Here is a 9,437-nt window from a genome sequence, read left to right as displayed (position 1 = left end):
CCTCCTATGAGCCTGGAAGGCAGCCGGCCGGGCTCACCCGTCTCCTCCCCGGGCCCAAGTTCCTTTCAGGCAGCAGGTGGAGCGAGAGCCCAGGGAGGAGAGCCCAAGGAGGTGTCCGGAGCCTCCTCCTGCCCGGCGTCTGCGCCCGCGCCCAGCAGGGCTCTTGCCCGCTCCCGGCCCACCTGGTTTTGGCCTCTGCCACCCCTAGCAGTCAGCCAAAAGACCAGAAGCCACCCTCTCCCTCCTGCACCCCGAGTGGTCAGCATGGGGCTTGAACCCATCACCTTGGCTTTATTAGCACCACGCTCTAACCAGCTGAGCTAGCCGGCCTACGGGGTGCCCTCTCTTGCCTGACCCTTTTGGAAGGAGTCACCGGCTGGCGCGGGGAACGATGTGGCCTCCGTTATCGAATGAATGGATCAAGACAGCACTTGCCAAGGTAGGGGAATTAGCTCAAGTAGTAGAGCGCTCGCTTCGCATGCGAGAGGCGGCGGGATCAATGCCCGCATTCTCCAGCGGCAAGGCAGCCGCGGGGACCTTCTCTTGCCCTTCTTTTAGAAGCCATGGACAGTCAGCCGGCTCAGCTCCTCCAGTGGCCTCCATCCCTCTCCCCGCTTGGCCTCCCAAAAGGCCAGCCCTTGCGGAGCACAAAGCTCTTCCACCCCGGCCCTTCACCCCCTTGCACTAACTGGGAGGCTGGCGACAGCTGGGGGAAGTTAGCTCAAATGGAAGAGCAGGGGAGAAGTAGTCAGACCCATACACACATTCTCCAGCCTGCTCTGCTCTGCTTTGCTCTGCTGTGCTGGGCTCTAGTGGGGGACCTGCACCTTTCTTTCTGAGCTCTCACTGGAGCACAATCCCTTTCCTCCTCCCTCCCTGCTAGTCTACGCCAAGCTCATTGGCCGGGAGGGAGAGCCACTCAAATACAGAATTACTCACATCCCAGGGGTCCATGAAGAGAATGAGGAGATGGGCGGGGTGGCACGCGATACCAGCTCAGCTGAGACAGTGAGACCTCGCAGCCTCCTGATCTCAGGCAGCATGGCAGCCGTGGAGCAGAGCAGAGCAAAGCACGCAGACAGCTTGGAGACAGCCAAAGCGGGGAAGGGCTGCGTTGGTCTGGAAGAGGGAGTCGGTGGCTGTCTATCCTGGCGGAGGCACTGTCGTTTTGCTGTATGCTGGACCAGAGGACAGGGAGTCTGCTAGAGTTGCTGAGCTGGGCCTGCTTCTGGCTTTGCTTGGGTTAGAGGAAAGTGGTGAAGATAAGAACGGCCCTCCTGGGTGAGACCGATGGTTCATCTAGGCCACTATCACGTCTTCTGACAGTAACCGATGCCAGGCGCTTCAGAGGCAATGGCCAGAGCAGGCAATCGTCAAGTGATCTATCCCTGTGTTGTCTTCTGAAGCTTGGTGCTTGTTTCAGGGGCTAACTCTCAGCCCAGACACACTCCAGGGAGGGAGCGTTGGTGTTTGTGCCGAGGAGCGTGGCTGGGACTCGGACCCCCTTCCCCAGCTCTGGGTAGCACGCCCCCCTCCCCCCCATTTCAGGCTGTGTTCTGCTTAAGGCCACAGAGCCCTTGCCTTTTTTTGCCCGGTGCCTGAGAGTCAGGCCAACTGCGGGGAATTAGCTCAAGCGGCAGAGCGCTCACTTTGCATGCGAGAGGTAGTGGGGGACGCTGCCCGCATTCTCCGAGCCTGTCGACTAAGGGCTCCTGATGAGCCTGGTGGACGGGAGAGCCGGCCATCTGACTTTTGGCCTGGCTGCCCGTAGCGGTCAGGCCGAAAAATCAAAAGCCATCCTCCCCAGGCCCACAGCCACTCAGGGGCTCCTCTGCACCATCTTGCCTCCACGAGTGCCACACTCTGACCAGCTGAACCAGGCAAGCCACGGGAAGCTTCTCAAGGTCTTTCCCTGGTGTGGGCTTGGATGCGAAAAGCACCTGGCCGTTCATCAGCTGTTGCAAGAAGTGTGCAGAGTAGGAGTAGCGATGGGGCTGTAGCTTTCCACAGCATCTCAATTTGGGCAGCTTTCCATTTCCCTTTTCTGTGTAATGTCCCTCCCACGGGTTTCACTTGCGGAGCTGTACGACTCTGGCAGGGTGGCCATTTAGAAATCTTTTCCTTGCTTTTCTTTTTCACCTGGCCCCAGCGTTAGGACCGTTTGGGTGTTTCAGTGTGTGTGTTTTCCCATTTGGAGGCATTTGGAAGTTTGGAAGGGGAGCCGAAAGAGGCGTCTTTTTCACAAGCAAGTTGGCTTTCTGCACAGGTAGGGCCCTTGGCCGTAAAGCTTAGCTCCGTCAGTGCGTCTGCATGGGGTTCCTCCAGTGCCTCAAGAGCCCGTGCTAAACTCTCGGTGTGGGCGTTTGGCTTGCGCCAGTCAGAGTGCCGTGCCTGTGTCTTCCCAGGGCCGGCTCCCGTGAGGCGCGCATAACTTGGGAGGAAAGGGGTAGAAGAGGAAGCAAGTGAAGCTGACTTTGAGTGGTGGTGCCCCTGGGCGGAGTGGTCCTCCTGCTCCTTCCTGTCGGAGGTGTGGGCTCGAGTGTGGGCTTGGGGGGTCTGGCTGTGGGCGGTGGGAGGATGGTGTCCAGAGAAGTCCCAAAGGTCACCCTGCGCCGGCGGAGTGTTGCGTTGCATGCGGGCCGGATAAAGCTCAACAACCAATATGATTGCAAGCTGAATCGTTTATTATTTACAATGCATCATATTATATAGGCTTCTCCATATTAGCAAACGTCAGACACACCAACATTACATTGCTGCTGATTGGTTCTTTGTCTGATACACACACTTTTCACATGCATGGCCCTTTGCTTACTGGTTTCCCATTTCCCATGCAACTTATCTGATCCCAGTTAGGCCACCTGGCGTCTGTCTCCCACGGGCTAGCTCTCAACTTTCTCATAACAACCTTATCTAACTCCTCTATTCTTGTTGTCCTGCTGCTGTAACTTTCCACCAAGGCAGCATAGGGATGATGTAACCCCACATCTCCCCCTCTTTTCTTAAAAAAAAGAAAAACATCCAATAAACCTCTCCAAACTTCATAGCAAAAGGCGTACAAAACAGGGCAAGCAAAATAAAAAAAAAAAAACAACAACTCCCAACGCAATTATTCCCATATGGAGAAGAAAATTAACCCAAGTGGGCCAATCAAAGCCATTAAGCCAGTCCCACAAAGGATTACAATTATGCATAAGCTTATGCATATTATCCTGCAATTGCTAAAGCAACGCATACATAAAATGCAAATAATCAAATAAATTTATACAACACATACCTTCAAAATTCTTACAACCATGTCCTTGCTTTCCAAAACTATAGGTATGCAAATTTTAATAACCATTCTAAAATAAAAGAGTTGGCCAATAAAATTTCTCTCTTACTTAAGAAAATGTATTAAACTTTAGCATATCACATTTTTCTTCTGATGTATTCAAACACTTTGTATTTTAAATTAAATAAAACCAGTATCTGCATTTCAATCTTACTCTTCAGCTTAATTTCAAATCAGACCATCTCATAAAAATATTAAACACAACAATTCTGGCTACAAACAAACACCACAAAACAAAACATAAAATACAAAACTGAAATTTTTACTCTATTAGTAAATGCATGGTATATTAAATGCTATACAGCTAACATCAAATTTCTTTAATATCTAAAAAACAAAAACAAATTTACCCCTACTGGGCAATCAATCATTACTTAAAATATACAAATACACTATATAGCTTGCAGGCAAAACAGGGGAATTACCCCATATATTCTTATATATGTTTTATAGGCAGCTCAGGTTTCAGTGGCTTCTACCTTATCAGTTAAATAACTTGCATTAATACAGATGCTTTCTGGCTTGCTTTTTACTTTTAACTCCTGCTTTTAAACACTGAAAGAAAACATTACCACTTACAATGCCCTTAAAGCCTAATATAATTTCAATTACATAGTACTATATACATTCTTCAGCTAATGCAACAAAATTATTCATAGCCAAACAATTGCAAACTAATTTCTTTGCCTAAATTTATTGCAAACATTTAAAAACACCAAAAACTTTTCTTTTAGCATTTTACAAAATTCAGCTACTATTCCCTCCAGCAACCACAGAGTTAACCTTTTACTCTGCCTAACATTACTCGCTTGTAGTTAATTACCTTTTCTATCAACTACACCCTCAAGGTTATCAACCAATTTTCCAAGCTTGTTGTCTGTTGCCCGCCGCCTGGGCCCGATCCTTTTTTCCTCTTCAAATTCTCTGTCTATTGCCTGCCTGCCTGGGCCCGATCCTTTTTTCCTCTTGCTAAACCGTTCCTTACATAAACACCAACTATTCCACTATCAATTTAGCTAAGAGGGTGTACTTCTTAACTAGCCCCCACCCTTCTAGTCTCTACTGCAAGCAATTATCTGTACTTTCCCACCGTGGGGGCTACATTTTTATGCATAACTTTAATTACAACATCTGCATTCAACCTATCTATTATAATATTGACTACATCTAATATCAAGCAATCTACAACAGCCAATAATCAGCACATAACACAAAATTAACAAAACCTAATAAGGCTAACAAAAGCACTTTACATAAAAATACTTTGGGTTACATAAATTCAAAGCCATTCTCCCAAATTACCTAAATTTATGCCTAAATAACCCACAACTCCCCCCTTTGAGAATACTCAACAAACCTTTTGGCCGAGTTTTCTCAAACTCTAAAAACAAAAAAACAAGTAGGCTCTAAAAAATTGGGGTTAGTAACGGGGAGGGGGGGTAATATCATTTACAATCCAGTTAGGGAGGGGCAATACATGCTAAAATTTTATCCAAAACACAGGGCGCAGCCTGTAGAATAAATCCCAAAATCCAATTAACATCACATTTCTCAGCAGGAGTCCCAAATTTCTTCCTGCCAGTATACAATTCTTCGTTTCTTCACCAGGGTCAGTTCTCAATGTCCTTTTAGTCAGGAATTTCTGGACTTTGGCAATATCAACAACGTGAGTGTTTTTTCTTCTTTTCCACCACCGTCGTGGTTCAGCTTCTACAGGGGAAATAATCAGGACGTGGGGGCTGCAGCGGACAAGGGAGAGATTAGCCAGCACGTTACCTTGTCCTTTTTTCCTGCTGTTTAAAAGCACAATGGAACTAAAAAATAATTAGGCCAATCATCAGTAGGAAACTTCTCCTGATGTGAAGGGGTCTTTTGCAATAAAATCATGGGTCCAGGCAATCAGTCTCCTGGTTGCAAAAATGGCAGGGCTGCTAGGATCTTTGGGCAGCTCTTCCATACCTGTGAAAGGAGACAGCTAACACAGTCCGTTAGTGCCTGGCAGGATTTTGCAGCTCTCATTAGCTTTTTTGGGCCCAGTCAAGCTCTCTTTAGTCTGGGCTGTTCGCCAAGTCTTAGCTGTTAGCAATGTGTGTCCTTGACTGGGGCTAGAAAAGAATGAGCTTTTCTTCGGGTAAATCATCCTGTTCCTTTTCTTTCCCTGCTTGGCTTCTTTTAAACTGTAAATCCTGTGTCAGAAACACCCAGCTGTTGCTGCTCATACCGGAGAAGCATAACGGTTTTCCCGGCACTGTCCCCGGCTCAGACCAGCCAGCGTACGACGCCTTCTTCGGGCTCCTGCCAAAACAACTTACTTGCTTGTAGGTCCGAGCGACCTCCGGGGCCACGGCACGAGCCTCTGCCTGCGCCGTGCACTCCAACGCCTTCCCGTCCAGGGCTCGCTTCCAGCGGAGCACCTCCTCGTCCTGTGCCCGAAGGCCGGTCAGGAGGAGCCTCCCCAACTCCCCCTCTCTTCTTAATAAGTAAATCAGTGCAGCAGGGGAAATCTTTTCCCCCTGTCGATTCATAATGTGCAAATAAAGCTTCTGTGTTATCTTTTCTTCAGCTGATACAGCGGTACTCACGTTAGCTGCTCTGCCCTTCTCCTCCGCGGCTTATAGCCGCTGCTTTCCTCCGCGACTTATAGCCGCCCCTCTCCTCCGCGGCTTATAGCCGCTCTCCTCAGGGCTCAGGTGCGTCTCTCTTTTCGGACGCCCGGGGGCTTCTCCAGCACTCCCTGCTGCAGCTCCTCTGCTTGCCTCTGGGCTCAGGCTCCTGGCCGTTCGCCTCTGGGCTCAGGCTCCCGACACTATCATCATTCGATACGAATCACGTCGGATAAGCACTCCCCGCCTCTGGGCTAAGGCTCCTGGCCGTTCGCCTCTGGGCTCAGGCTCCCGACACTATCATCACTCGATACGAGTCACGTCGGATAAGCACTCCCCGCCTCTGGGCTCAGGCTCCTGGCCGTTCGCCTCTGGGCTCAGGGCTTCTCCGCCTGGGTCAGGCCACCGACACTTTCATTCGATACGAATCACGTCGGGGTCACCATTTGTTGCGTTGCATGCGGGCCGGATAAAGCACAACAACCAATATGATTGCAAGTTGAATCGTTTATTATTTACAATGCATCATATTATATAGGCTTCTCCATATTAGCAAACGTCAGACACACCAACATTACATTGCTGCTGATTGGTTCTTTGTCTGATACACACACTTTTCACATGCATGGCCCTTTGCTTACTGGTTTCCCATTTCCCATGCAACTTATCTGATCCCAGTTAGGCCACCTGGCGTCTGTCTCCCACGGGCTAGCTCTCAACTTTCTCATAACAACTTTATCTAACACCTCTATTCTTGTTGTCCTGCTGCTGTAACTTTCCACCAAGGCAGCATAGGGATGATGTAACCCCACAGCGGAGTGTGAAGCCTCTCCCCTAGGTTGGGGTGCCGAGGATTAAGCCTTCCTCTGTGGCTTGGGCTGGGGAGCATGATCCGGCGTCGGGTCCATTTGGGTGGAGCTGGCGGCCGGCAAGAATTTGGGCCATCAGGTCAACCCTCTGTGGAAATGGGGGTGAGCCGGCAGGCCTGCGATTTTGGCTTCGCGGGCGGGCAGCTCAAGCCTGGCCTCCTATGAGCCTGGAAGGCAGCCGGCCGGGCTCACCCGTCTCCTCCCCGGGCCCAAGTTCCTTTCAGGCAGCAGGTGGAGCGAGGAGCCCAGGGAGGAGAGCCCAAGGAGGTGTCCGGAGCCTCCTCCTGCCCGGCGCCTGTGCCCGCGCCCAGCAGGGCTCTTGCCCGCTCCCGGCCCACCTGGTTTTGGCCTCTGCCACCCCTAGCAGTCAGCCAAAAGACCAGAAACCACCCTCTCCCTCCTGCACCCCGAGTGGCCAGCATGGGGCTTGAACCCATCACCTTGGCGTTATTAGCACCACGCTGTAACCAGCTGAGCTAGCCAGCCTACGGTATGCCCTCTCTTGCCTGACCCTTTTGGAAGGAGTCACCGGCTAGCGCGGGGAACGATGTGGCCTCCGTTATCGAATGAATGGATCAAGACAGCAGTTGCCAAGGTAGGGGAATTAGCTCAAGTGGTAGAGCGCTCGCTTCGCATGCGAGAGGCAGCGGGATCAATGCCCGCATTCTCCAGCGGCAAGGCAGCCGTGGGGACCTTCTCTTGCCCTTCTTTTAGAAGCCATGGACAGTCAGCCGGCTCAGCTCCTCCAGTGGCCTCCATCCCTCTCCCCGCTTGGCCTCCCAAAAGGCCAGCCCTTGCGGAGCACAAAGCTCTTCCACCCCGGCCCTTCTCCCCCTTGCGCTGACTGGGAGGCTGGCGACAGCTGGGGGAATTTAGCTCAAATGGAAGAGCATGGGAGAAGTAGTCAGACCCATACACACATTCTCCAGCCTGCTCTGCTCTGCTTTGCTCTGCTGTGCTGGGCTCTAGTGGGGGACCTGCACCTTTCTTTCTGAGCTCTCACTGGAGCACAATCCCTTTCCTCCTCCCTCCCTGCTAGTCTACGCCAAGCTCATTGGCCGGGAGGGAGAGCCACTCAAATACAGAATTACTCACATCCCAGGGGTCCATGAAGAGAATGAGGAGATGGGCGGGGTGGCATGCGATACCAGCTCAGCTGAGACCGTGAGACCTCGCAGCCTCCTGATCTCAGGCAGCATGGCAGCCGTGGAGCAGAGCAGAGCACGCAGACAGCTTGGAGACAGCCAAAGCGGGGAAGGGCTGCGTTGGTCTGGAAGAGGGAGTCGGTGGCTGTCTATCCTGGCGGAGGCAGGGTCGTTTTGCTGTATGCTGGGCCAGAGGCCAGGGAGTCTGCTAGAGTTGCTGAGCTGGGCCTGCTTCTGGCTTTGCTTGGGTTAGAGGAAAGTGGTGAAGATAAGAACGGCCCTCCTGGGTGAGACCGATGGTGCATCTAGGCCACTATCACGTCTTCCAACAGTAACCGATGCCAGGCGCTTCAGAGGCAATGACCAGAGCAGGCAATCGTCAAGTGATCTATCCCTGCGTTGTCTTCTGAAGCTTGGTGCTTGTTTCAGGGGCTAACTCTCAGCCCAGACACACTCCAGGGAGGGAGCGTTGGTGTTTGTGCCGAGGAGCGTGGCTGGGACTCGGACCCCCTTCCCCAGCTCTGGGTAGCGCCCCCCCTCCCCCCCATTTCAGGCTGTGTTCTGCTTAAGGCCACAGAGCCCTTGCCTTTTTTTGCCCGGTGCCTGAGAGTCAGGCCAGCTGAGGGGAATTAGCTCAAGCGGCAGAGCGCTCGCATTGCATGCGAGAGGTAGTGGGGGGCGATGCCCGCATTCTCCGAGCCTGTCGACTAAGGGCTCCTGATGAGCCTGGTGGACGGGAGAGCCAGCCATCTGACTTTTGGCCTTGCTGCCCGTAGCGGTCAAGCCGAAAAATCAAAAGCCATCCTCCCCAGGCCCACAGCCACCCAGGGGCTCCTCTGCACCCTCTTGCCTGAGCCGGTGGAAGTGGAGCCTGGAACTGAGCTGAAGCACTGTTCGCTTCACATGGAGGTTAAAACACGGGGCACAGATCTTTGAGCACAACCCTCGTCCTGAGGAATTGGGGGGGGGGGGGCTGCACAAAGAGAGACCGGCTCTCCCTGGCGGGACTGCAGCGGCTCTTCACAGGGGCAGTCCCACTGGCAATTCGTACCAGAGTTTTGAAAGCCTCCTTTTCTGGCCTGGCTCCCCTCTCTTGAGGGAGACTGGTGACCCCAAACTTCCCAGAAACCATCATAGCGAGGCCAACCTGAGCACAGACACCTGCTCAGCACCCCGGGGTGCAGCCCTGAACTCCAGCAATCAGCTACACTCAGCTGCCCACCTAACAAGCGTTACACGCAGGAGCCTTCGTGCCCCGCGTGTTCAGGTCCCTCCCAGCGCCAGCTTTAAACTCCGCTGCTCAGTTCTAAGCTTTGGCCACACGGGGGCAGCCTGGAGCTCAGCCAACGCTTCCCATTGCTGGTTGCGTTTCCCGCTCCTCGTGGCAAGTTCACACCCCGCAGGCAGATCTCTGAATCGGAGCCGAACAGTTCCCCAAATCCAGCGCTTTAGCAGCAGCTTTGCTAGGAAAGCGCTGACGTCACCA

At 52.4% G+C, this 9,437-nt stretch overlaps 3 non-coding genes across 3 annotated transcripts; 1 reads left to right on the top strand and 2 right to left on the bottom strand.

Moving 5' to 3' along the window:
• Window positions 1–256: 256 nt before the first annotated feature.
• Window positions 257–330, bottom strand: TRNAI-AAU. The gene has a single exon. It is a non-coding gene; the product is annotated as a tRNA-Ile (tRNA).
• A 6,888-nt stretch (window positions 331–7,218) lies between these two features.
• TRNAI-AAU lies at window positions 7,219–7,292 on the bottom strand. Its single transcript has one exon. It is a non-coding gene; the product is annotated as a tRNA-Ile (tRNA).
• A 112-nt stretch (window positions 7,293–7,404) lies between these two features.
• Window positions 7,405–7,477, top strand: TRNAA-CGC. Its single transcript has one exon. It is a non-coding gene; the product is annotated as a tRNA-Ala (tRNA).
• Window positions 7,478–9,437: the final 1,960 nt, after the last annotated feature.

This window comes from Mauremys mutica, unplaced genomic scaffold (genome assembly GCF_020497125.1).
Source record: "Mauremys mutica isolate MM-2020 ecotype Southern unplaced genomic scaffold, ASM2049712v1 001541F_np12_obj, whole genome shotgun sequence".
Taxonomy (NCBI): domain Eukaryota; kingdom Metazoa; phylum Chordata; order Testudines; family Geoemydidae; genus Mauremys; species Mauremys mutica.
Note: the sequence above shows the minus strand (reverse complement) of the source record. Positions and strands in the feature narration are given on the sequence as shown.